Consider the following 27,216-nt stretch of genomic DNA (forward strand, 5'->3'; position numbering starts at 1 on the left):
AGGGCAGAGAAGCCTCCTAAGAGTGACACCCCATGCCAAGCCTCCCTCCCTGGCTCTTCAGGGTCAGGGGTCACCTCCCACTGCCCACCACGGGGATGAAGGAGGGTCTCTCTGATTCAGGAGTCAATAAATGTTCAGAGCCAGTGTGTACACCCTTCCTGCAAGGTGGAGACCTGAGCAGGGCTCGCCAGAGACAGAAGGGCTTGGTTTAAATGCCCTTGATCCTGCCAGTGAGCAAGAAGTCAAGGGCTGCGGCATCTGGGACCCTCAGCTTTGCCTGGCCTTCCCCCACCCTGCCATCCTGCTCCTCCCCTCTTACCACGGGAGTACCAAAGGAGTTGGCAGGGGAGCGGGCATGGGAGGCAAGAGTCAGCAAGGCAGCCCTCGCTTCCTCCAGAGCTTGGCTGGGCCAGGTCTCAGCCCCTCAGCACACCTCAGAGGCTCCCTCCTAGGCACGTCACTCCCCAGACACTCCAAAGCCCCCTTCCTCTATACCTTTGCTTCACCTGGGCCCCCCCTCCCCTAAACCCTGTCTGCCCATCATAACTCTACATACATCATCCTGTTCATGCAGGCACTATTTATAATGACACACATTGGAAACAATCAAAATATGTAACAGAACTGTTACACAAGAGATACCACACACAGGCTGGAACATTACGCTGCCATTAAAAATCACATTACAGAGAGTATTTCATGATGGGAAAATGAGCTTGGTATAGTATTAAGTACAAAAGGCAGGTTAGAAAACAGTAAGTACAGTCTGATCCCAATTATGTCACAAATACATATTTGGTAAAAGACTGACAGGCAAAACACCCAAATACTCACATTTTCTATAGAGAACGTGCTGTTGTGTTGTTTTGTTTTGTTTTGTTTTTAATAATCAGGAAACTAGAACATTTTAAAAGAACCCGTTAGCCTTCAAGGCTCAGCCCAGACCTCCCCTCCTCCAAGTTCCCTGAATTCATTTCTTAGTGTATCTCTGCCCACTGAGCTTCCTGGTGCCCAGTGCCGTCCCCCTGGGCAGCAAGAAGGATACTGTGGCCCCTGACGAGGCTAGGGGCAAAGCCCGGCCTCTCTTCCGCCCCTGCTCACACCCCTCCCATCGCCCTTGGTAGCCCTGCGGAGAACCCTGACCACATCCTTCTCCCCATCTCCCAGCAGCAATTACAGGTTAAACCAGAGGGGCTAATTAGCTGCTCATTCCACTCAGAACTGACTGATTAGCAAGAATCTCTTGACAGAGACAACTGGACTTCAAAGCAAGGCCTAGTTTCTGGAAGGAAATCCAGCTGTCTACTTCCTGCCACACCTCACCAGCTTCCTGGGTGGGAGGACAGTGTTGGCTGAGCCTCAGCCACACCATGGCTTTCACCTAATCCTTCAGGAGATGGGGTTCGAGGCCCACTGCCCTACAGAGCCTCTGTGTCTCCTTCCTCTGAAAATAATGATAACGGTCCAGTCCAGCCTGCTGCCCCCAGCCTTCCCCTAGCATTCCTTCTGTTTAGCGAAGTCCCTCAGCAGCTTTCTCATGGGTCCCAGAAGCCTGTCAAGAACAGCAGCAGACTGGCCCAGATAAAGGGGAGAAGTCACTCGCCCAAGGTCACAAGCAAGCCAGGAGTCAGGTCAAGCAGCAGCCCAGCTCCTTCCTTCCCCCTCAGCACTTGCTGTAGTTTCTCCATATTACCCCACCTGGGACACAGTGGGAGGGCCTATCACCTCCCACATTCTGAATGTCCTACTCCTCATGATACAATCCAAGTGGCCACCCGCACTGCTCACACAAAGCCAAGGTCACCTGGCTGCCAGTACTTGTCACATGCACACGACTGGCACTGAGCCTCAGCCTGCCCCGAAGGTGTCTGGATCTGTGCGCAGACTCTGGCTTGGAGGTCCGTTTAAAGTCCACATGTTGGAGCCAGTACCAGCTCCTCTTGACAGTTTCTCGGACCCGGTCTCAATCCACACGCTCCTGCTCCCTCCTGACCTGAAGTCATGCACGCATTTGGTCAACAATGTGACAGAACCAAGGACAATCCCTTCTGCTCACCATTAGTGACCTCCCACACAACACGGGAACCCATTAGCCAGTGCGTCCATGAAACCACGTCACTCAGAAGAACATTCCAGGCTTCTGAGCTAGCGGACAGAGCCCTGCCATAGCAAGGGCTAACAGAAGGTGGCACTACCTGATCAAAGCTCCCGGACCTGACTTCATGTGGGGCCAGAGAGATGGGGACACCCCAAGAAAGACTACTTTTCCACAGCCTCCCTACGGCCTCTCCCTTGGGGACCCCATACCTGCCCCCATGGCCCATGCCACCCCCACTCTGTCCTGCGGCCCACAGTGGCTTCTTACCTCAGGTCAGGCAGGCGTTTGGGGAATGCAAATGGGCTGGGGTCAGCCTGGGTTTGACTCAGTCGCCCTCTTTGCCTGTGGGCACCGGAGCCTCAGGGCCTGTGGGCACAGGAGGCTGTGGGAGAAAGAGATGAGCTGTCAGCCACGGCCAGGCAGCAGGGGACAATTCTAGGGAGCAGTAGGGGGCCATGCACACAAATGGGTCTGATTACACCTGGCTGGGCAATAAACATCCATCGCGCACACGTGCGCGTGCGCATGTGCTCTCACTCGCTGACACATTTGTACTCATGCTTACACACATACATGCTCTCACATGTATACATACATACACTTACCGACACATTTATACATCACTCACACACTGGAATTTACACAGTGCTCTCTCTCTCTCTCTCTCTCTCTCTCTCTCTCTCTCTCACACACACACACACACACACACACACACACACTCATATACCACCAGCTGGGGCAGGTGGGGCTCTGGGAATGATGGGGTTTCTGGCTCCAAGTGGGGGGAGGGGCTCTGAATATGCTTTCCCACCCACTGGCTCTAGGACCTTGAGACAGTCAGGTCTCTGAGCCTCACTTCCCTCATCTGTAAAATGGGGACACCAGTCCTCCCACCTGGTCCACTGGGAAGATAAACAGAGATGGGGGCACACGGCCCGGCACACCGTGGTGCCCAGCCAGTGCCAGAGCCCGCCTGCCTTCCCAGCCTGGCCCAGGAGGCCGGCCTAGAGGCTGGCCCCACAGACGGGTGCAGGTAGAGCACCAGGGGGCATCTCCTGGAGCCTAAGCCTCAGCCTCCTGGTTCCCAAGGACCCTCTGCAGCTCCCACCCACCCACCATCCTTTCCTTCCCCAGCCTCTCCTGCTTTATTCCCTCACCATTCTCCAAGGGCCACTTCCACGAGTCAGGGAGGGCACTAGGGGGTTCTGTCTCCTTGGCAAGGCCCCCAGACACAGGACTCAGGCTGGGAGTCCAAGGAGGCAGCTCTCCCTGTGAGGCGGAGGCTGAGTTTCCGCCCCAGCGTCAGTTTCCTCAACCTCTCAGGTGAATCCCCAAATCCCTTTCTGAGCTGCTACCAAGAGGTTTCCATCTGATCGGTGCTTCTCAAAGTGTGGGACATCTGCCACTGTGAGTGCAAGAGCAAAGGGATTCTAGGTGGTACACAGACAAATGTTTTTATTTTCACAGCTATCTGTTTATTCTTCCATGTATTAATAATAATAATAATAATAATAATAACAGCACATCACAGCTGTGACTTCATGGATATGTGGCTTGGGGAGCACTGGGAAACACACCTTCAAACATGAGTCAACACAAAGACAAGAATTAGGAAAACACAAGTGCAAGTGGTGCCCAGCAGTGGCTACAGCCCCGCGATGGTGGAAGGGAAATACAGAAAGCTGGCATCTAACGTGGCCTGGCTCCCAGAAGCCCTCACTAGGAGCGGCAGCTCCGTTCTTCCCAGGCTGGCTCCTCCTTTCCTTCTTGGTTCTCATATGGCGCTGTCCACCATAGGCCTCAGTCCCCAGGAGGACTCACAAGTCCTTCCGGATGGATGGGAGTGGGGGGAGGGGGGGAGGTGGCTGCCATCATGTGGGCAGGAGTCGGCAAAGTCCCCTGGGTCCCTCCCAAAATCAACATTCCATCAAGTCTAGGATGTGAGTGGTGGAATTTCTCACCTCCATGTGAAGATGGGAGGACTCTTTGCAGCCAAGAGTCTTCTTGTTTCATGGGCTGCAAACTTCTCCTCCAGAATGAGGCGGAGAAATGGGCACTGAGCTGGCTTCTGGGCCCACTTTGGCTTTCCTGACCTGACAACACAGCTACAGGCAGGTAGAGCCGGTAACAGGGGACCTGCCTAGCCCCACATTCAGCAGCCCCAAACCATGCCCTCTGCTGCCAGCAAGCCCCAGCGGTGCCTTCCAAAGGCTGCTGTTCCTGGAGGACAAGGCAGGACTCAGTGGTGTCAGCCTGGGACAGACGGGTAACCAGAACCAAGGCATTTCCCCAGGCCTGGGTCCTCTGAGCCGGGTCCAGCCAGGCAGGGGTGCCCTCGGTGGCTGCCCAAGCTGGCTCCAGGTAGACTGGCACAAGCCAACTCGGGCAGCCCTGGTCCTGGCAGGCCTCCAGACCACCTGGCTGGCGGCCCTGAGCCCAGTTCCACCTGAGCTGGTGGGGCAAGCCATCCCCACAGCACCACCCCAAGCCCCAGCTGCCATGTTCCACGATGATGAACAGGCCTCCTGCTCCTTCTCCCCACACCTTCCTGAAGCTCCCCCTCTCCTCAGTGGCATCACGAGGAGTTGCTATGGAAATGGGACCACAGGCAGAGCATGACAATGATTTGGGGCAGGGAGATGCGGTGGGAGCCACGAGCTCTCCAGGCCCTGGGGCCTGCCTGTGCGTCAACTTCCAGAAAGGACATGAAATCCTGGCTGCAGGCCTCACAACAGGGGGAGCAAAGGAGACCACCACAGAGGTGGGGGCTTCCCACCGGCCCTCCTGGCTTCCTGCCCATTCAGTGGAGCCCAGGGAGCCATGGGAACCAGAGGTCTGTGTGTTCAACAGAATTACCACACACCCTGGGGACGCGAGACTTCCACGGAAACCACTATCCCAAGGTGCTGCCACAGTGGGCTCCATGCTACGGGGCAGCACCCAGCAGGTGCTGAGCAAACTGCCACCGAAGAGGGCAGCACTGGCCAGGGAGAGACAGAGAAAGAGAGAGACATGGAGGCATGCGCCTGCTCTGGCCGACACAGCCACAGGACCACAGAGCTTGAGAGACCCACACTCCCTGAACAGAAAAGGACATGGGGCCCAATGAGGGTGGGGGTCATCCAGCAAGTCAGCCGAAAAGTCAAGCCCAGAACCCAGGTCTCCTCTTCCCCAGACTTGAACCCTCTACCCAACACACCCAGCTTTTCATTCATTCATTCATTCATTCATTCTACTTTTGGTAAGTGCCTATTTTCTGCTTGGTGATTTGGGATAAAGAGACGTAAAGTACACCACTCCCACCCTCTAGGACGGGCCATCATGGGCTTGAGGAAGGTGCTGGGACAGAAGTCAAGAAGGCTGCAGGAGCCCAGAGAAGGTTACCTCACGGATTTCAGTGACACGCTTCTGAGCCATGTTTCAAGGAGACTCCAGGTTTTCCTGACTTGTCTCCCAGCTGCTATCTCCGCCCAGACCCTCCCTACAGCCCTATACAGAGGTCTCCAGGGTGAGGCAATATTGAGCCCACCTGGGGCCCTCGTCACCAGGAGGTAATGGGGGTGTTCCCATGAGCACCTCCAGTCCCTAGTATAAGGAATCACGAGGAAAACGCCTCGCTACACAGAAGGAGCTCCCAGAATGCCATGCTCTGCTTGCCCTCCTCCTCCCCCAGGCTCAGCATCTTCCTGCACTGTTCTTGCTTTCCTGGGTACCTCCCCAAGCCAGGCCTCGCACTGGGCTTAGGGCCCTGCGCTGGGCAGAAAATAGGGAGCCCTAGCCATCAGTCATCACCCTTGTGGAACTAAGTCCCCATCTCTCTGTCAGCAACATGAAAATTCTCCCCTGTGGTGTCTGGTTGTTTTTTTTGTTTCTTTGTTTTTTGGTGGAGGGCTAGTACTGAAAGGGCAAGAGGGGACACCTTCCCAGAGCTTGGCTGTATCCCACATGGGCCATGCCTCTCAGCAGCTGGTACAGACTCCCAGGACCTATTTTACCCAAGTGGAAACCGAGATCCTGGGAGGTGGCCCCACGTAGCTCAGTGCTTAGAAGGCAGAATGGGGAAAGACCAGTGAGGACAAAGAGAGGCCAGGTCTAGGACTGTGGAAGCAGAAGAAGGAGGCATCCAGGAAGGCTTCCTGGTGGAGGAGGGATTTAGATTGGCTCAGAGATTGCCCTAAGGCTCCCAGCAGGAAATGAGTGTGTCTGAAAGAGAGAATTGGGCCAGGGTCTGCTCCACCAGCCCAACAGACTTGGGGCTAGGCTGGGGGGAGGGGCAGGGTACATTCCCTGACTGCCTTCCAAACCGCTGAGGACTGCCACAGCCGCTATCCCACGTCCCTAATTACCGTTGTCCATTGGGAAACAGCTGGGGATAGAAAAGCAGTAGAGACACAAAAAGTACTGGCCAGGGAGAGACCCTGGCCAGGGAGAAGACCACATAAGAGACAGAGGTCCAAATAGACACAGAGTGACCGTGACCCCGAAGCCAGACAGACAGAAGGAACAGCAGTAATGAAAAAGAAAGGACAGACAGGCTGTCCCTCCCTCCCCCAGAGCCAGCGCTGCAGCTGCCAGGAGAAGCCTACAAACTGGAGCTCTGCAAAGATTTTTCAGCAATAAAATTCTTATTTGAAATGAAATCTTATGCAGTGGGGGAAGCCTTTCTATGCCAGACATTAAATCCAGAAGCCATAAAGTGAAAATTTGATAAACCCAAGTACATAAACACGTAAAACATCTGTACAGCAAAAGACGCTATAAACAAGTTAAGAGGCAAGTGAGACACTGGAAGAAAATATCACTAATATACAAAGAGCCCCTACAAATCAATAAGAAAAAAGACAGAAAAAGAGAAAATTGGCAGTGAATTAGAAATCCACAGAGGAAAAAGTAAATTGGCCAATAAATGTATGAAAAGATGTTCTATCTCGCTAGCAATCAGGGAAATGCAAATGAAAATGACATGATACCATTTTTTGCCCATCAGATTGGGAAAAATTAAAATGATTGATAACAACCAGTGCTGGCAAGGATGTAGGAAAATGAACACTCATAGACCACTGGAAGGAGGGGAAATTGGCTCAACCTTTGGAAGGGTAATTTGGCAATATTGAGTAACATTTTAAACCCACACACCCTACAAACTAGTAATCCCACTTCTAGGAGCTTCTCCTACAGAAACTATAGCACAGACAGTTATGTATAAATATCCAAGGATGCTCATAGCAGTATTGCTGGTAAGAGTAAAAAAGAAATTGGAAATGACCTAAATGCTTATCAATAAGGGAATGTTCACATAAAATATAGCACATCTATACTACGGAATACTCTGCAGCCATTTGACAGAAAGAGGCATGTCTATGTATAACAATATGAAAAAATTCAAGCTGTACAATGCTATTTCAGAATGAGCCCATTTTTATAAACAGCAATTTGTTGGTATATGCCCCAAAAGGCTGGAGGACAATATCCAGATGTTACAGTGAACATCTCCTAGAAGAGGGATGAAGGGGCTTTCATGGGCTCTTATCCACAAACGTGTTGCTGGATTTTCTTTTGTAATCAGAAAAACAAAATCAATAAAGAGTTAATGGGTTTTTCCTTTAAATCCTGCCTGGACCCTAATATAAAATGCAGATCTAAGCAGCCCTGCTGCGGTTGAAAACAAAGGGACCTATCCAGCCCCACCCCTGCCCCCAAAGTCCCCAGGCACCTTCCTGGACACCAGGCTCCAGGACCAGTTTGAGAACCTAGGCTGGAGAGCTTGGAGCCCATATCCCCACTCCCCCAAACCAAGGCGGACAGATAAGGTTGCCCAAGGCCACACAGACAATCCAGACGGTGCAGGGCTAAAGCCAGCACCTCTGGCTCCTCAGCAGGGCTCTGGCCCTCCTGAGCTAGCATGGGAGGTTTCCCTTGGTGACCAGAAAATCCGGGGACACCACAGTCTTGGGAAACCCTAGGCTGAGGCTCAGGGGAGCCCAGAGGGTGAGGGCAACATGGAAGAGACCTTGCAAAAAAAACTCCAGGGGAGGGGACTTTGAGGCTCAGCTCTGGGTTCTTACAGGGTTCCGTACAAACAGAAAGGATGGATGAGCCCACAGGTACACGTAGAGGGGCCTGGTGTGTGCAGGTGTGTAGTGCTCAGAGAGAGGGAGGTTCGTGTGGCTGATGGAGGTGAACTGTGGAGGGCGTGTGTGTAGCCATGTCTGCATTTAGAGTCAGTGAGCTTGTGTGTGTGTGCGTGCGCGCGTGCATGCGTGCGTGTGTGTTAGGGCACGTAGGCAGCCAGCAGGCCTGCAGACAGGCCAGGAGCAGTTGGCAAAAACCAGAGACCCATCCCCAGATGGCCCTTAGCCTCACGCCTGCCCCAGTGCCTCCCAATGCTCCCATACCCTCAGCCGACTGGGCCGTCTGCCACCCTGACAGAGACAGAACTCCAAGGCTTTGCACTTGCTTCCTTTGCAGGGATGCCTTCCCTCCCTGACCAGTTCCCAGTGTCCTCCAAGAAGCCTTCCCCGACAGGCTGGGGTGGGAGCACCTCTGTCCTGCCCTGACCCCCCAAGCTGTGAGTGCTGACACTTGTGACTTCCCAGGGGCAGGGGGTAGGTCTTGCTCCTTTCTGCACCCAGAGCCCAGCCCAGGCTTGCCACAGACAAGGCATCAGGACCAATGTTTGCGGAAAGAATGAATGGGTTATCACAGTGCTCAACCCCAGGCACAGAGTGACACCTTCACAGGGTAGAGCAGAAAGAATACGGCCTAGCTTCCTGTCCTAGGTCAGCATGACAGATGACATTAAGTCACATGGGGAGTGATTAAAGCAGGAGTTTCTAACTGGGGTCCCCAGGGAGTGGGGATTTAGGAGTCTGTGAGCCTTGAAGCTGCATACAATTAGATGTGAATTTATGCACATGGTAGGGGAGGGGAACAAACCTCACTCATGTACAGGGCAGGGCTGCCTTGGGAGGGGGTGAGCTCCCCACTATGGAGGAGTAAGAGCACAGGCTGGAGCCAGAGACATCAGAGTGAGTGAATGGCAACCCTGAGTCTCATTCTCAGACTCTCTGGGCCTTGGCTTATCCTATCTTACACCCCAGGACTATACAAGATGTCCCTGTGAGTCCCCTCTGAGCATGTGAAAGGAAGTGCCAAGGTCATGCAGGGGTGAGGCTCCAGACTACAGAGCTGAGTGTAGAGTCCTGAATTGGGGCAGTCTTCCCACCTGGTGGTGGCCTGAGTCTCTCTTCCCACCTTTGGTAGGGAACAGGCTACCCTGACTACCTCATACTGTTAACAGGGCCTGCAGAGCCCAAGCCCTTCTTGGTATGCCACAGTCACCATCTCCTGCATGACAGTGACCCCAAAAAGGACAGAAGTGAGAGGTTTCATCATGAGCCTGGCCTGGGGCCAAAGGAGCCCAGGGGCTGGATGGAAGCACTGAGAAGAGCTGGCAGCCAGGCCAAGGCCACTAGCTCTGCCCTCCTCCAAACCCACTCTGACCCCTCCAGGGAGAAACTGAGGCACAGAGAAAGCCCTCTACCTAGGTCACACAGGAAGCTGGTGGCAGACCTGGGCCAGGAACCCAGACTTCCTGCCCCTAGCTAGGCTCACTCTGGGCACAAATGTGCCTTGGCCCCCTCAGGCAACTCAGTGCACACCTCAGCACCCCATAACGCTGCCAGAAAGAGGCAGCTGGCACTGGGGCTCCAACAAGCTGATTCAAACACAGGCCTAAAGTGTCCCCCCTGGATCCAGCCACTCTGAGCCTTGGATTCCTCCTCTTAAGGTACAAAACCCTGCCCTCCTTGTCCTGCTGTGAGGGTTATGACAGCATGGATGTACAGTGTGCTTAGAGCAGAACAGGGGGCCCTTCCTAACCACCCATCTCTGGACCTCAGTTTCCCCATCCCTAAGTGAGAAGCCTGCCCTGAGTTACTTCCCAGGTCCCCGAGCCCCCGATGCTGTACAGGAAGCCTGCCTAGGTGCCCAGCCCACACCTGTGTCAGTAAGGAGACCAGGGCTCACCCTCCCTGCTGCTTCGAGGAGGAAAGCACCCATTGCGGCGCTCCCAAACCGGTGGCTCCTGTGCCTTCACACTGCCAGTCTCTACCCCTCCTTACTGTCTCACAGTCAGCATGCTCCCCTCACTACTGTCCTGTCCCCTTTAGGCACTAGGTTTGTGACTGCTCCAGGGGCCACAAGAGGCTCAAAAATAGAAAACCCAGGGTGGGCTGGGCAGTGATTAAGGAAGGCTTCCTGGAGGAGACAGGACAAAGCCAGTCAAGTTCACACAGGGCCTTGAATACCCAGATGAGGCATCCAGACCCTGAAGAGCTACTGGCAGTTTCATATGACCCCCCTTCCCCAGCCCAGGCATGGATGTCTGACCCCACCCCAGGCATGGCCTCAGTGCTGCGTCTCTAACAGAGGCCCCCTCTGGCCCTCCGCTGCAGCAATGGACTGTGACTCCATCCCAGAGAAATCAGTCCTGGTTGGTGATGCCCCACAGCCGCTGGGGCCTCATTGCAAACAGCTTTGCTGCTGGTGAGTGCCGTCTGGCCAGGGAGGGCTCCCCGACAGATTAAGAGCAATGCTGGCCCCGGACTCATTCATATTCCAGTCTGGCTGCCGGCTTCAATATGGCTGAGAGACGCGAGGGCAGAGGCGGCCCTCCGAGAATGCCCGGCGATGATTCCTCTCCGATTCCAATTTATTTTCTATCATTAATGCTTTTGAAAAGCCCCACATGCTCTGCAAACAGGGAAAGAGCACGGGGCTTAGAAGGGGAGGGGTGGAGGGCTGGGGGCAGAGGAGAGCTCCACAGAGGTGGTGGGGCAGCCATCCAGGGGCCCCACGACCTGAGTTCAAACCCCCAGCCCATCTCCACCTGTCCCCAGAACGCTGGGGCAAACCTATCCTATAGCTGGCAGTGGGAAATGGCCACCGTCCTGCCACCTCAGGGAATGGTTTCTGAGATCTCCTGAGGGGTCAGAGGTGAGTGGGCTTTCTACACTGTAAAGGGCTGTATGCCTTGAGGAACCAAGAGCAAAGCCAACCTGACAGATTATGGTGGCAGAGGACTATGAACTGGACGCCTGTACGGGGGGACCCTCACCCCGGGCTCCAGGCCTGGGGTGCCTCTCGCAAGCAGAGGAGATCAGCACTAGGATTTGGGTCCTCTGTCTTGTCTGTCTCAAAATCACACTGCCACCCTCCCTTTCCCCACCGGCTCGCCAGGACCAGGCTCCCAGCCAGCACTCCCTCCTCTCCCACGCCTCCTGTGGAGCCAAAGAGATCATCCTCACATATCCTCTGCTCAGAACCCTTCCAGGGCTCCCCTGTGCCCTTGAGATCACGTCCAAACTCCCCACCTCCATGGAAAGCTCTTCCAGGCATTTCAGGCCCACTGGGCAGCCTCGTCTCCCTGGCCTGACCCCACACTCAGCTCTAGGCTCACCACCCCTCATCTTGGCACATGCTATTTCCTGTCTGGAATCCCATCCTCGTTGGCCTCAGTTCACCCGTCAAACACCTTTCCCCTCTTCAAGATGCAGCCTAGGGCCTCCTCTGGGCAGCTTTTCCAGACTCCCCTGGCCAGCCCTATGCTGTGCTCCTAAGAACCCAGTACCCACGTGTGTTAGGACTCAGTAACACCGTAAACATGCTCGTCTGGGGGATTCTGTCCTATCAGTGAGCTCTTGTGGCCAGGGGCTGCATCTGATTCACCCCGTGCACTCCCAGGGCTTGGCAAAGTGCCTGGCTCAAAGTAGAGCCACGGATCCAGTCAACTGATCTTAACTGAGCACCTACTATGTGTCAGGTTCTGTGCCGGGTGGGGGGATGCGGCAGCAAAAACAGAGGTAGCCCCTGCTCTCAAGCCGCTTCCAGGGGACGTACTCAGGGAGTGTCTGTTGAACGAATGAATGGACATACAGCCACCTTCTAGATGGGGAAACTGAGGACCAGCATGGCCAAAGGCCCTCTCCAAGGGTGCTTCTGCTTCCCCGCCCACATCTCTCTCTGCTCCATTTCTCTCCCAGAACCTCAGCAGCTGTGAGGAGGAACTCAAAACGAAAGGTTAGAAAAAAAAGGAAGAAGAAAATGTGGTGGATTTTCCCCCTTTCTCCATAATGTAAAGAAAATTGCTTTTGCCAACTATCGCAGCTTAAAAGCAATTAGAGTTTTTGGAGGGGACTCTGGGCACAAGCAGAAGCGACAGAGTGAGCGCCCAGCACAGAATTTTTCCAGCATTCGTTTGTATCAAGCAAAAGGAAAAAAAGGTGTTAAAAGCAGCAATTTCCGCAGCAGAGATGGTGGAGATAAAATATTTACAGCCTCCAAGGGAGGGGCCTGGGAGGGGCGAGGGACCCCCGGCTCCCCACTCTCACTCCCCGCTCTGGGAAGCAGAGAAACGGAAAGCAAAGAACGGAGACAGGGAAAGAAGAACCACCCCCTGGGCCTACATTGACAGGGGCTCTGAGCAAGGAGGGGAGAAGCCTCCAGATGCCCTCTGCTCTCTCACCCCTTCCCCGCCCATGGCCTCTAACCAGCCCCAGCCACCAGAGAGCCATCCCTCCAAGCCTCAGACCTGGCTCCGCTCAAATTCTAGAGAACATCCTCTGTTCCAGGCCGACACTGGAGGCCTGCATAGCCTGGGCCCCGCTCCAGCCTCGTCTCCAGATGCTCCAGGCATGGCACGCTGCCCTGTTTCTGAGGAGCCTTGCACAGTCCCACCTCCAGGCCTTTGCCTGATCAGGAACCATAAGGAATGTGCACCACTCCCCTGAGGGGGAGTTAAGGCAGGTTTGAGGAGCCAAAGACATACAACTCTAGGCAGGATCCTGGACTCCCCCACCGGGCCTCAACTCTGAACCACCCCTTCCTCACCTGGACCTTTCACCTGACCCTTGGCCTCCTCTCTCCAAATAGAACAGCCACCAGAGGCCCTTCCTGAAATCTAACTACCCTCCACCTAGCAGCAATACAGACTTGGTTCATTCCAGGTTCAAATGCCAGCTCCTCCACTCTATTGCTGTGTGATCTTTGCAAGTCTCTAAACCTCTCTGAGCCTCAGCTCCCTTATCTGTTAAATGGGAATAGTAATAGTACATATCTCATGGGGCTGTTTTTAGGCTTAAGTGAGGTAATGTATGTAAAGCACCCAGCACTCTGACTAACAGAAGGTATTCAATGAACTCACACCTGACCTACTTCATGCTCAATCCTCAAACGTGGCTCTCCAGGCCTCAGGACGGCCCACATATGTGCCCATGGGCTCCCCTGCCACCTTGCAGTCACCTGATAGATAAACAGAAGGCACACACTAGCTAAGAGCAAAGGGTGTGGGAGGCTCTGAAGGGCTTCGCCTATACCCAGAAGCCCAATCCCTCACCACGGCACCAGGGAGCCTCTCACTTCGCTTGGCTTAGGAAGGATTCCCCCCCAAGAACAGCGGCAAGCCTCAGCCAGAACCCTTAGCACCTACCAGACCCTGAGGTGATAGAAGACTCAGCCTCCCCTCCAGCCTATGGCTGCGGCACAGCCCTCAACCATCCTCCCAGCCCCACTGGACAAAGGCAAACACCAAGGCCCAGGGAACACCATTTGGTGATAGAGCCAAGAGCAGAAACCAGGTGTCTTTGGGACCTGGGTCCAAAAAGCCAGGTAGTTCTGGCCTCAAATCCCATCCCATTGGTCCCATCACTGACCAATCAGGTGACCCTCTGAGCCTCAGTTTCCTCATCTGTAAAATGGAGTTCATAATATGCAGAACTTGCAGGGCAGTTCTGTGCACTACAGAAGGTAACATTCTTCTGTGCCCTGCCTAGGTTCCAGCATATAGTTACTGTGAGAACATATAGTGGGTTCTGTCACACCTACCCCCTGGACTCCAAGCACAGTGTTCAACTGACCCCTACAGCACTGACAGAGCAGAGGAAAGACCTGGGGGTTAGGAGTGGCAAGGACCTGCCTTCCTTCCTATGACCCTTCCCAGCCCACTTTCCACTGGCAGGGGCAGAAGGTCCAGCCACAGACAGGCTAACAGCCCATCCCCTGTCCTCCCTGCCTCACTCTTGGAGCAGAGGGGGCCTATTACCTGCCTCATTGTATCATGAGGGGTGGTGACATGATCCAGGTTACATAGCACCGGTCCAGCCACTTGTTCAAGGTTGAGTTGTTTTCCTCTCCTTCCCCAACTGCAGAGAATACACAGGCTTGATGGAAGGTCTGGTAGCTCCACAGGACCATAGACCAGGGATGAGAAAGTGTTTTGATGTCTCTGTCTCTCGCTTTCCCTCTGGTCACCTCTCTCCCAGGGGCCTCTTCTGCCCCACTTCCTGTCCTTAAGAAACAAGTGCAACAGTAAGCCTGGCACTAAATCAGGGCTCTCCTCATTGTGGGGGCAAAGAAAAGAGAAGAGGAGGCCAGTCCCAGCCCTGGATGGCTGAGCCTCAGGACACCCCCATTAAAGCCTTCTTCCTGACCTGCACATCCATTCTCCCCACTGGTAAGTAACTAGGTGTGCGTGTGCCTGTGCTCGTGAGAGTGCACACACACAAGGAAGCAGATCCTAATAGGGGAAGCTGGGCCCATCCTAGGGATGACGGACAGCCCTTTCCCAGCTGGGCCCGCCTCCTCCCCTTTGCACACTGGGGAGTACTGGTCTGTCTGAACCACAAGCCCAGGGGGCCCAGAAGCAGGGAATCCTGAAACTGAGCAGTCAGACACCTGACTTGCTGCCAGGGCTCTACAGTGCTTTTCACTGTAAGCCCTGAGACAGGGATAACCGCTCCCTGTGCCTCAGTTTCCCCTCCTGAAACCTATAACAAAAATGAGATCACCTCTGAGGCTGCCTTCTAGTTCCAACTTTCTCCAATTCCACAGCCGAGACCTCTGTGACCCTCACAGAATCAAGAAATACTAAGTCACCAACAGCAGAATAAGGAGTTCCAAGCATGTGCGGGTGCTGGGGGCAGTATCACCTGACCCCAAGGAGACCTGCACCTGCCCTAGGCTGGCAGAAGACACCCGTCATGTACAAACCTCCCCAGGGAAGAGACTGGGCCCAGGCAGGAGAGAGGAGAGCGAAGGACAGCTCCTCAGTATGGCTAGAGGCAGCCAGGGCCTCCCCCTACAGGCAGCCAGGACTCTCCCCCTTTTCAGCACACACCCCAGGAGCTCATCCCTCTCGTGCCTCACTTCCCATCTGTTCTGAAGCTACAAGGTCTTCAGCCCAGCCCAGATCTCAGGCTCAGCCCCAAACCCCTGACATACACACCCCAGTTCCCTCAGATCCCCCTGAGAGTCCAGACTGGGACCCTAAACCCTCCTGCCAGGCCAGCCCTCCCCTCACCAAGGTGGCCCTGCTTCTTGTGCCAGCAAAAGCTCCCCTTGCCTGCATGGCCAGAGCCTGATAACATTCTCCTAAATTAAACAATAAACAAGAAGTTGTTTTAGATTTTCCTGACACTGCAGTTCCTGATTAATCCCCGCAGCAAACAAAAGGAAGAGAGCAGATTAACCTAAAAGACAGTCACTTCCTGTTTCCAAGCAGAACCCCCAGCCTGAGCCAGAGGAATTCCCCCCCCCCCCCGAAAGAGGGGGATCCTGCTCCAGCCACCTGCCTAACTCCAGACCACCAATGCTCTCTCCTTTCCCCTCTTGTCTCTGCCAGTCCTGGGCTGACACCTGTAGCCACCTCCCAGGTCCCACCTCTCCTCCCCTCCCCTCTCCACTCTGTGACCTTGGACAGACCAGGCCACCTCTCAGGGCTGTCTCCTCATCTGTCAGCATCTTCATCTCTCAAAATAAAATGAAAAGAAATATATGACCACTTAAGGTTAGAATGAAATTTTCTCTAATTTGGGGGGGAGGGATACTGAAATATTTAGGGGTGAAATGGCATGATGTCTATAATTTACTTTAAAATACTCTGGGGGAAAAAGATAAGGCAAAATGTGGCAAAATGTCAACAACTGTTAAGTCTAGGTGAGGGTATATGAGGTTTCCTACACTATCCCCTCTACCTTTCTGTATATTTGGAAATGTTCCTAAGAAAATGTTTAAAAAAAAAAAAAAACCTTGGTGATGTGAGCCAGGAGCCCCACAAACAATACCCCATGCTCCTGGCCAGCCTGAAAGGCAGCTAGGTCTCTCAAGTAGGTTAAACATCCCCCCTGCCAGCTCCTTTATGTGGTTTCCCTAGAAATTGCTTTCGCACGAATTCCACTGAGTCCTAACTCCACATTTAGAAGCCTTAGCACATTCAGAAGCCAGACATAGCACTTTAGTGGGGCAAGTGTTGCCTTCCGACCAACCCCACCCCCTGCTCCCACCCACCATCTCACTGTCCCTTCTGCAGAGCAGCCCTGGGGCTGGGCACTGTGATGCTACCTCTATCCTCAGGAGGACACCACCCTCTCCAAGCCTCACATGCCCCCACCCATTAGCACAAGTGAGGACAAGTCAGTGATGGCCTGACCATCTCACTCAAAGGCACAGTGTTATCCCACAAAAAGACTGAGATCCCCATTTAACAGACGGGCAAGCTGAGACCCAGGGCCAGTAGAGACTGGAAGCAGAACACAGAAGGTGGGGACAGAGGGAGGGGGGAGTGAGCAAAAGCTCCCCACTCACCCCAATCCCCCCTCCTCCCCAAATTTACATCCCAACCCTGGGAGAGCAAATCAAAGAGAGGGTGGCCTGCACTTCCTTTTCTCTGACTCTTGTTTATGGAGCTTCCTGGTCAGGAATAAATGGCCATGATCACAATCTCCCAGCCAGGCCCAGATGACCCACACCAATGCTGGCTAGGCCCGCCTCCGCCGATCGATAATGGAAGAGCTACCAGTACCCCAAATAATCGATCACTAATTGCTGAATGCCGTGCAATTCATTGGGGAGAGTTATGTGTGGCCAGTGACTGGGCGCCCCCGCCCCAGCCTGGTGGAGCCTCCAGGGACAGGGAAGGCCATGTCTGTGGTGAGCACCTCAGCAGAAAAGCCGCCCATAACTCGGGAGCTTTTCAAGTAGATGTTCTGGGCCTAGCCCGCATCCCCAGGCCCGAGAGGCAGGAGGAAGTGGCACTGGCCACAGAGGCCCCGAGGGATGCACCACGTTCCTCTGAGCCTATCTGGGCCCAGTTGCCTGCACATGCCAGGTACCTAGGATGGATAAATCTGGTCCCTGCCACCAAGGCATTCCCAGGCCATGAAGAGAGAAACCACCATATGTTACGGGCCTCCAATACAGTAGACCTTGCACACAGTAGGTGCACAGTTCTGGCGGAGAAGCAAATACTTTTAGCTAGGGTGATCAGGAGGGGGTTTCAAGTACAGCACATGGGCTGAAGGTTGAAAAGCGGGTGGGATCCACAAGGGCAGAGGTGGAGGAAGGCACCAGGCAGAAGGGACAGCACAGCCAAAGCATGGAGGAAGGAAAGCCACAGCATGTGTGAAGGGGACAGTGAGTGGCGTCTGGCTGGAGCCTGAGTGCACAGAGGAGACCCGAGAGGATTGGCTAGAACAGAGGGTCAGACTGTGCAACGCACTGAGGGGTCCGGATGCCAGCCTGAAGGCAACAGGGAGCCCTCGAAGGGTGCTGAGTAGGAGTGTGACGGCCAGCATGAGCTTGGGAGGACCATTAAAAACTACAGCGTGCACAGCTACTGGCAGGCTGCATACCCCAAGAGGGCAGGGGCAGGTTTTATTCATCTCAGCCCCCACAGCAGCTAGCACAGCCAGGCCCAGAAGACACGCCCAACAAGTGAATCACTGAATCATTATAGGATCATCAGCTGCAGGACTGGGGACTCCTGGACCCACAGCTGTGCGATACCATGTTTGTATAAAAATATGTATTGATAGTTGAGCCCCAAAAACAGCCTTGTGAGGTGGGCAGGGAGATAATTATCTCCAGTTTATAAAGAGGGAAACTGAGGCTCAAAGAGAGACAAACAGTGACCTGAGGTCCAGTGCTCTCCTCACTGTCCCCAGAAGCCTGAGCCCTGTTGACCTTGGGGTGGTCCAGAGCTTCCCAGGAGGTGAAGGGCCACTTCTCCCTACTCCCAGCCCCTGCCCCAGCCCGCCAGCAGGGCAGACAGAGAAATGCAGTAAATGCTGGGGTCACGTGTACCAACCCCAGCTGGGACTGACTGCTTATCCCCATGACTGCCTGTCCCTGTACCTGTAATGAAGACAGGGCTGGGTGGGGAATCTCTAGAACTCCCAAGCTTGGTCTAGACAGGCCTTGTTGAAGACAGATCCACTTCTCCCCAGCCTCTACCCCCAAGGTTTGGGAAGAATACCCATGGAGCAAGTGTCCTAGACCAGGAGTCCAGAAACAGGGCAAGCTCAACTTACGGTGCAACTCTGGAGGCAAGCTTCCTCATCTGTGAAATGAGGCAGTGCTCTCTGCCTACCTTATAGAACTGCCATGAGGGAAGGAGTATAAAAACTTATGAAGAATTATAAAGCAAATTTTGTTCTGGAAAGTTAAAACAATGAGGTTTCTCTCTACTTCAGTCTAGATATTGATACTCTGACAGGACTCACTTCCCTCTCCCAGAGAACAAAAATGAACAAATACTTTCTGAGATTCTGAGATGTGCTGTATCAGGCTAGTGAATGCTTTACATGTATTATTTCAAAGCATGCCAATGACACCTCTACAAGGTAGGCATCAGTCTCCCGTGGTACAGATGAGGAAACCAAGGCTCAGAAAAGTGAAGGGACTTGGGGCGCCTGGGTGGCTCAGTCGGTTGGGTGTCCAACTTCAGCTCAGGTCATGATCTCACGGCTCGTGAGTTTGAGCCCTGCGTGGGGCTCTGTGCTGACAGCTCAGAGCCTGGAGCCTGCTTCAGATTCTGTGTCTCCCTCTCTCTCTCTACCCTCCTCCACTCATGCTCTGTCTCTCTCTGTCTCAAAAATAAATAAGCATTAAAAAAAATTTTTTTAAAGAAAGAAAGAAAAGTGAAGGGACTCACCTGAGCTCACCCAGCTCAGAAGCAGTTGAGCCGGGATTCACACCCAGCTCCAGATGGCATCCAAGCCCAGGTCCTTTTGATCACACCAGGCTGATTCAAAGGACCCATTTCTATACCCCCAAATCTTAGAGCTATAGAATCAGTGCTCAGGGTGAGGCTGCGTGTCACACACATATACTGTGCTGTGGCCGGAAACCCCAACATCAGATGTGCTGTACCACCCGGTGGCCTGTGGACCGCAGGGCCATCAGAGTTGGGTGGGGCATGGGGGGTGCCTGGCACAGCTGGTCTTGAGCTAATTGGATCAGTCCTGGGCACGAAGCCGCCTGTCCGGCTGCCCTGGCAGATGGGTGCTAGAACTGGGCCATCTGCCAAGATCCAACCTCCACATCCAAACCAACCTGGACACTGAGGTTCCATCCTGGCCTCCTCCCACCCTGACCCTGATGGCTGGCAGTGCCCATATAGATCCAGAAGGCCAAGATGGCAGCCGCTAACCCTCCTTCAGTGGCTGGCACCTCCCCTGATGTGGCCATATGGCCCCATATGCTCCCTGACAGCTGGACTGCCGAAGCAACTGCCTGAGGACGTCCTCTGCAGAGGCCTCAAGGCCCTGGCCATGCCACCCACCCCTGCCCAGCAGGCCACAGGCGCAGCCAGAAAAACCCCAAGCTGGAATGCCCTGCCCCCAAGTTGTTCTATGACCTCATTATTCAAGTCACCACCCCTCTCTGGGCTTCAAACTCTTCCTCTGTCAAACAGCAGTGTGACCAGCCCCCTACCCCTTCTCTTTGTATCCCACCTCTAAGGTCACAAACTTCCACCCAAACTCACCCCAGGTCTCCAAGGAGACAAACTTACCCATTTTACAGACATAGAAACAGAGGTCTGAGGGATCTCAGGGATTTGCTCAAGTGCACGCAGTAGGAGGGCCAGTATTAAAGGCTGCATCTTATGAGCCTAGGACACCTGTCACTTCGGTATGCCCAGGTGATGGGAATGGTGATATACCGGAGGTCCCGCCCCACTCTGGTTAGCTACATTGCCCCATCCGGCTCTTCCCCCAGGCCGAATCTCTCCATCCTCCATGGGGTGGGAAACCAGGCAGGTTGCCTTGGCCATCCTCAGAAGATAAGAGGCCTGTCTCTGCTGTTGCCCTCACCACCCGCCTGGATTCCCATAGCAGCCTCAGGATCGCCTCCTGGCCTCTGGCTCTCCAGGCCAAACCCTCCCAAAACCACCAGAGGGAGCAGTTTAAATTGCAAATCTGCTCGCGTCCCTCCAGAACTTCAACCCTGCAACCCCTGAATACAGAATCAGCCCACACTCCTCAGTCAGGCACTCAAGATCCTCCTCTGTCTTGTGCCAACCTGCTCTGCTCCTGCTGTGCCCCTGCATGAACTACTCCGTTGCAAACGTGTTCCACCCATGCCCGGTGCTTCCCACTGCCATGCCTTTGCTAACACTGTGCCATCTGCCTGGAAAGCCCTCGCTTGTTCACATGCTCCATTCACTCATTTATTCACCATATTTACTGATCATCTACCAAGTGCCAGAAACATTTGAGCAGATCAAAATGCACCAGGCTTACAGTCTGAAAGCCTGAAATGACCCCTTGCCAATCCCCGACTCACATACCTCTGCAACTGCCCAGCCCATTCTGCCTCACACCCAGGGGTGTGGGTGGATATCCGTGTCCCCTTTCAGAGCCCACCCAGGGAGGGGCTCAGGCTTGTCATCAGAATCCCCAGTACTCAGCCCAGGCCTCAAACCAGGAGATGAACCCAAATGTGGACTGGGCCCCAATTGCAGGTTTCTAGGCAATGAGGAGCAAGGCCAAGGCATGGTTCTTGGGAGCAGATGTCTGGGCCCCAGAAGCCTATGGAAAAGACTCTGGTTGGCCAGAGTGGCCCCAAGTTCCCCCAAAAGAGGCTTGAGTGGTCAGGGGTAACTTTTTCCCCTCAAGTCACCCAAAGGCCCAGCCCACCCAAAACTTATCACTGAATTTGTTAAAATACAGTATCTTTATAATTTAAAACACACCCATGGCAAGGTCAGGGCCTGGTTGGAGAGGGAAAGGGAGGGGGGCCCGCTGGGCACTACCCCTTCTCAGTCAGGAGGTTTGAGGGAGAGTGGCTGTCTTCCTAAAGGGAGCAGCAAGTGGGGGCCAGGTGCACCTCACTGGGATTCGCACCCCTGATAGCACAGACCAGGGGTCAAAGAAGTGCCCTGCTCTCTCCTTCCCCATGGCTTGCAACCCCAAATGGAGGGCTCAGCCTGCTGGAGTACTTAGGTGGGGAGGGGGCCAAAAGAACCAGGGCAGGGATTCAAGTGGACCTGGATGGCAGGGGTGGGGCCAAGCGGGCACCTGGCCATGCTCCACCCACCTGGGTGTCAATGCACAGGTAGGCAAAAGTCCAGAGCTCAGGGAACCATAGGGGGATGGAGAAGGGGAGGGAGAGACAGCAAGAGAACAATGGCTAAGAAAGGCCACTGAGTGAGAGCAGGACAGAAAGGGATTAGGAGAGACAGGGAGAGACTACCTGAGCATGAAGCCAACAAAAAGGCTGAAGGAGCTATCGCCGGGCCCAGTAGCACCCCCAGCCCCAGGGGGAGTTTGGTCACTCCTGGGCAACAGCTCTCCCCACCCTGGAGGCCTCTAAGGACCAAAGTAGCACTGGGGAAGAGTCCAGGCTGCTACCAGGTGGGCAGGTGGGGGGGGGGCGGGGTTCACAAAAGAATGACTGGGGCTGAAAGCTGTTCTAGCTTCTCTGCCTCAGGTGGGCCACCTGGGGAAGAAGTGGTGCGAAAAGTAACCAGACTCCATTCCCCCCAGTGCACATTTGGACCTTTATGGGGAACCCATTTCCCTGAGGGTGAGCTCCCTGGCACACATGGGGCTCCAGGATGGAGACCTCAGGAGACTGGGAAGGATTCCAGGGCCCAAGGAGGAAGACAATGCCAGGGTCTACCCTACAGGTCCAGGCTGGGGGTGGAGAAACCCCTCTGAATCCCAGAATAATACTGACATTCCAGTGCTGAAGATTACAGGAACCAGGTTTGCAAACCATCAAGCAAAGCCCAGGTAGACTCTGGCCCCAAATCTAGGAAGCAAAGGTTAATGAAGCCAGGGTCAAGAGGTACCAGAAGCCAAGCCATGGAGAGCCAGGCTGAGGTGCCCCCCTTCCTGCCCATCTGGGGAGGGTGCTGGTCACAGGCAGCAGAACAGCTGTCCTGGGAGACCCTCTAGCAGCAGGGCACCAGAGCTCTGCTGCTAAGTCAACGAAGGGGGCCTGAGTGCCCTCCCTGCCCCTCCGCACCTCACCAAAGACCAGGGTTAAAGGATACTTTCACAGTGGAAAGTTGCTGCCCTGACACTGGACTTCTCCTAGCTCCATCTCCGCCTCAAAATCCTCCTCCGTGAAATGGAGTGGAAGCATGTCCATGGGCCTCTCACAAGGTGGCTGAGAGATTCCAGAGGGATAACAAAGTGCAAGTTAAGGTTTAAGCCCAAAAGCTGGTCAAACAAAATATTACCATCCCCCAGAGGCAGGCAGATACTATTCAGCATCACACCCCTCCAGCTAACGTGTAGGCTGAGAACAAGACTTCTGACCCCTACAGGCTCACGCATTGAGTGCCTGGAGAGACCACAGGAATGAGGGCTGCTGGGGAACCCAGCCGCTCCAATCCAGAAACCCAAGCTGGAAGGACAGACTGAGGAGCAATCAGAGAAGACTTCCTAGAGGAGGAAGAACCTGCCCTGGAAGCAAGGAGGATTTGTAAAGGGGAAGGTCCTGACCTCTGACCTTTCCTTGGGCCTGTCATTGGGTGCTGGGGCAGGGGAAGGGGAGGGTGCTGAGCACATGGTTCCTCCCTCTCAAGGGACCACATGTCATCCTCATATCTTCTGAAGGGGCAGGGCTGCCATTTGGGGAGGGGGCCTAGGAAGTTCCCTGCGGCAACCAGCACAGAGGTGTAGAAGGAGACTCAAGAAGGGGAGTGGGGGACACAGCAAGGCACAACCTTGACACATAGCAAGGCACACAGGAGCATGGCTCCAAACAAAGAAGGCATGCGCGCAGTGGGGCGGGCACCAGGCCAGGGACTTAGAGGTTCCCTTTCCAATCCCTGGCCTTTCTGGAGCTCCAGGGAGCCAGGTCTAATGTGATAATCTTTCCAGCAGTTCCCTTCTTCCAGAGGCCTGTCCCACGAGGCAGAAGGTGCGGGACCACACACACGTACACACTAGGCACGTCTCCCCACTCCCACCTCAAGCCCTGTTGTCCTCAGCCTGGCTGCAAAGACGACCTTGCGGCCCCCAGGCCTGATAGCTGTCGCCGCGCGGTCCCGCCGGACCCTGCCGGAGGCACAGGAGTCCAGCGCCGGGAGCGGCTCCAGCGCGGCGCCGCGGGGCCTGACTGGTGTCCCAGAGAGCCGGCGGCTGCGCCGATGGGGTGGTGGATATGTACCCCTCTGCCCGCCGGGCGGCACAGCCCGCACCCCCATCCCATTCCTCCCTCGCATTCTCTCCTCTGGAAGACAAGGCCGGAATTCCACCATTAAAACGCCTCCATCTCCTCTCCCCCCACACACAAAGTTGCTCCAAGTCGCCCGGGTTCCGGCGCCAGACGAGGGTTAGGCGGGGCCGCGCAGCGGGCGGGAGCGCGGTCACGGACCGGGGTGCCGAGCGCGCCCCATCCATCTCCGCGCGTGCACGCCCCCCACGGGCGCGCACCCAACACCCCACCCCCACCCGCTGCCCCCGAGGCTCCCGCCCAATCAGAGGCCGCGCACGCGGCGCTGCCGGCGGGCAGACACCCCAGCTCCCCGGCCTGCGCCCTCGCGGCCCCAGCCCCGCCGCAGCCTCCCGGCTTGGCCACACTCAGGCCACACTCACCGTCCCGGGCGCGCACTTCGCGCGCCGCTCCGTTCCGGGACCGCATTCCCCGATTCGGCTCCGCTCGGCTCCGGTTCCCGCTCCGGCTCGGGTTCCCGCTCCGCAAGGCTCGGCTCCGAGATGGTGGCAGCGGCAGCGAGCGAGGCAGAGAGGGCGTGTGCGTGTGTGTATGTGTGTGTGTGTGCGCGCGCGCGGCGTGTGCGTGTGCGCGGGAGGGCCCCGCGCTCCCCTGCGCGCCCCACTCCTGCCTCCTGTTCTCCACGCTGCGATGCCAGCAGAATCCCTAACGCGCGCTCCCACCCGCCGGGGCGCTCACACTCGCGCACACCCGCGCACCCCCCGGGCGCGCACACATCCCCGCGGCCGCACGCCCGGCTGCGCACTCTTGGGGAGCTCACAAAGGCCCCCTTGCCCCGGCCAGCTGGAGCCTCCGGAGCACGGCCCGCGGGGCCTGTGGTGTGGCCCTGCGCCCCTGTCCCGGCTGGCCCTGCCTCAGGTCCCCCGCCGTTCCCAGAGGGGGCCCCTCGGGCGTCCCCTCTCCCCCACCATGCCCGGCCCGGCAGCGGCAGCGCTCGCAACCCGAACCCCGGCCGGGGAGCCCAACTCTGGCTTCCGGCGCTCCCACCCAGAGGCGCCGGCCTCCTCCTCCTCGCCTGCGCCGCCGCCCGCGCCTAGTGTTCTCTCGCTCCTTTCTGTCCCCCTTTCCTGTCCCTGCCACTCCTTTTTTCTCCTCTCCTTTCTCCCACCTGCTCCCTGTTCCCTGTCCTCTGTCGCTCCCGCTGTCTCTCCGTCTATCTTGCCGCCGCCCTCTTGCGCGCGCCCTCCTCCCCACCGCTCTGCGCTGCCTCTCACATTCTCCGCATTACACTGGGCTCCGCCCGCCTCGCCGGCCCCGGGTTCGAGAGCTCAGTGGGCGGCGAGGGGACCTGCCGCGCCCCGGCCCCGCCACCACCTCCGCTCTCTGCTCGCTCCGCGGCTCCTTGCTCTGGCCTGGCGGGCGGCGACGTCCCGCGCTAGCCTCGGCTGTCGCTGACAGCTCCCATCTCGCCCGGGTTTAAAGGGATAGCGCACCGGGCTCGACCTGCCCCACCCGGGGGCGCCAAGGAGGGCGACCTCGCCGCGCCGGAAGAGTCCGGGGCGGTGGCGCAGCCCCGCGGTGCGGGCGGCGCCCTGGCCGCCGCCGTTGATCCTGGCCCTCCCGGGCTGGAGGTGAGTCAAGGAGAAGGACGGTCGGGAGCTGTCCGGACCATGCCATCCACGGAGCGCTCAGTGCTTGTTAGCGCCTATGCCTAAGGGCAGGCTGGGTGTGGGGTAGTGCGGACTGGGCGCCGGGGACTGCGGGGCCAAGAGGAGGGATCAGGGAAACAGCTGTCCGGATCTGAGCCCAGGATGAGGACACCTGTCATGCTGGGAGGATGGGGCTCATAGGATGGCCTCCTACCCCTGCTGTGTGACCTTGGGCAAATGCCTGCCTCTCTCTGGGCTTCAGTTTACCCCTCTTTGGAGGGACACTGGCTTACATCATCTCTGGGGCCATGCGGAACTCGGATATGATGTTAGATCCCATAAGAGAGGGAGTCCCAAGGCAGGCCTTCTCCACCCAGAATCCCACCCACTCCTTGCCTCTGAGAGCTGGGGCAAGTGGCTGAGGCTGCACTCCTTTCCATCGACCCCACCCCCAGGTGGGGCCTGGTCTGCTTCCTCCCTCATTCCGTGGCCTTTCTCTCCAGCCTCATCTGGGGAACAAGGCAAAGTTGAGAGGTACAAGGACCTAACAGAGACAGCACACTACAGTTTACAGAACTCTTTCACATCCAAGATCTCCTTGGACCCTCATGATACCCCTGGGAAATAAAGCTTACTTTCACTCCTAGGCTCCCTGTCAGGCTGATCCTGAACAGGCCTGTTGCATGAGCATTTCCTCTTCTGTGTGTCCCACACCTACTTCCACCCCAGTTAGACCCTTGCTCTCTGATCTCCACAGAGGGATGCGTTTTGCCCACTTGTTCACTAAGCATCTATTCTGAACCCCATCCTGCGCTAGGTACTGGGGACACACAGATGATTCAGACACAATCCTGCCCTTAAAAAAAATGAAAGAATTCATGATGGGAACTTTGGGGGATGGAGGAAATTCAGGCAAGCTGGAAGAGGTGACATTGAAGCCAGGTGTTGAAGGATGAGTAGGAGTTGGCCAGGCTGAAAGGAACAGAAAGGGCATCCCATGCCAAGAGAAGAGCATTTGTCAAAACATGGCAGTGGAAAATAGGAAGGAGGGGTGTATTTGAGGGAAGAGAAGCTATGAGAGCCTTGAATTGAGAGTTTCATCTTGGTTCTGGGGCAGCAGCACGGCTGACACTTAGCAAATCCAGTCAGAAGCCCTACCCGTCTTTCAGCCACCACAGAGGCATGGGCAAGGGCTCCCAAACCAGGAGGTGTTGAAAGAGACCTCCTCTCCTGTCCTAGTAATCCCAATCCCAACCTCTGCTCCCAGTTCCTGCAACCAGATGCAGCACAGCCTCCCCCTGCTGACAGGAGCTGGAAGTAGAAGAAGCCCAGGCTTCGCTGTGGCTGTGAGTCCAGGGAAGGCCTGACTTTGGCCTTCACCCATCAAGGTGCCCTGCAAAGACCCCACGGTTTGGTGTCAGGCCAGTGCCACTGCCAGCCTCAGTGCTCCTCTGTACAATGGGAATAAAATACTTGGCCACCAAGGAGGTTGGTGAAGATTCATAGAGAAGAATGCACAGGAATGACCCAGCACAGAGTAGGCCTTCAGCAAATGTCCTTTTCCTTCCCCACACCTGAGCTTGGCTTTCTGGCCTATCCCAAAGGCCCTTCATGTCTTCCTTTTGCCTCCCTTCCCAGCCATTTCTCTTCTGCCTTTGTACCAGACTTCCTGGGGGCCTCAGGGGAGATGAGCTCACGGCTGTTGCCTGCCCTGGCTCAACACACCTCCTGAGGAGTCTTCCCAGGGCTTCCAGGTAGACCCCAGGGAAGCCAAACAGAGACAAACAGCCTTTCCCAGGAGTGCCTGACATCCACGCGGAGCAGCAATTCCAGTCTAATCCCCCTTCATTTCTCCCACTTTCCTGTTCTAAGAGCCACACAGCCTTTATGTCTATGGGTGGGAATTTATGCCCCCAGCTTTGCTGTGCAACTTCAGATAAGTAGCACACCCTCTCTGAGCCTCAGCTTCCTCCCTAAGTATGGGGGCAAGCAGGTGTGCCCTAC

At 55.7% G+C, this 27,216-nt stretch overlaps 1 protein-coding gene across 3 annotated transcripts in view; it reads right to left on the bottom strand.

The window, feature by feature from the left end:
* The window catches only part of LINGO1 (leucine rich repeat and Ig domain containing 1), a 195,239-nt gene extending 170,898 nt beyond the window's left edge, over nucleotides 1-24,341 (bottom strand). For 2 of the 3 annotated variants that reach the window (XM_060617978.3, XM_060617977.3), the window contains exons 1-2: nucleotides 23,986-24,341; nucleotides 2,366-2,480 (exon numbers count right to left, since the gene is read on the bottom strand). The gene's annotated coding sequence lies outside the window, so the exon portion shown is untranslated. The remainder of the gene's footprint in view (nucleotides 1-2,365; nucleotides 2,481-23,985) is intronic. The other variant, XM_060617980.3, reaches the window with a different exon arrangement.
* Between the last annotated feature and the right edge of the window lie 2,875 nt (nucleotides 24,342-27,216).

This window comes from Panthera onca, chromosome B3 (assembly GCF_046562875.1).
Source record: "Panthera onca isolate mPanOnc1 chromosome B3, mPanOnc1 haplotype 2, whole genome shotgun sequence".
Taxonomy (NCBI): Eukaryota; Metazoa; Chordata; class Mammalia; order Carnivora; family Felidae; genus Panthera; species Panthera onca.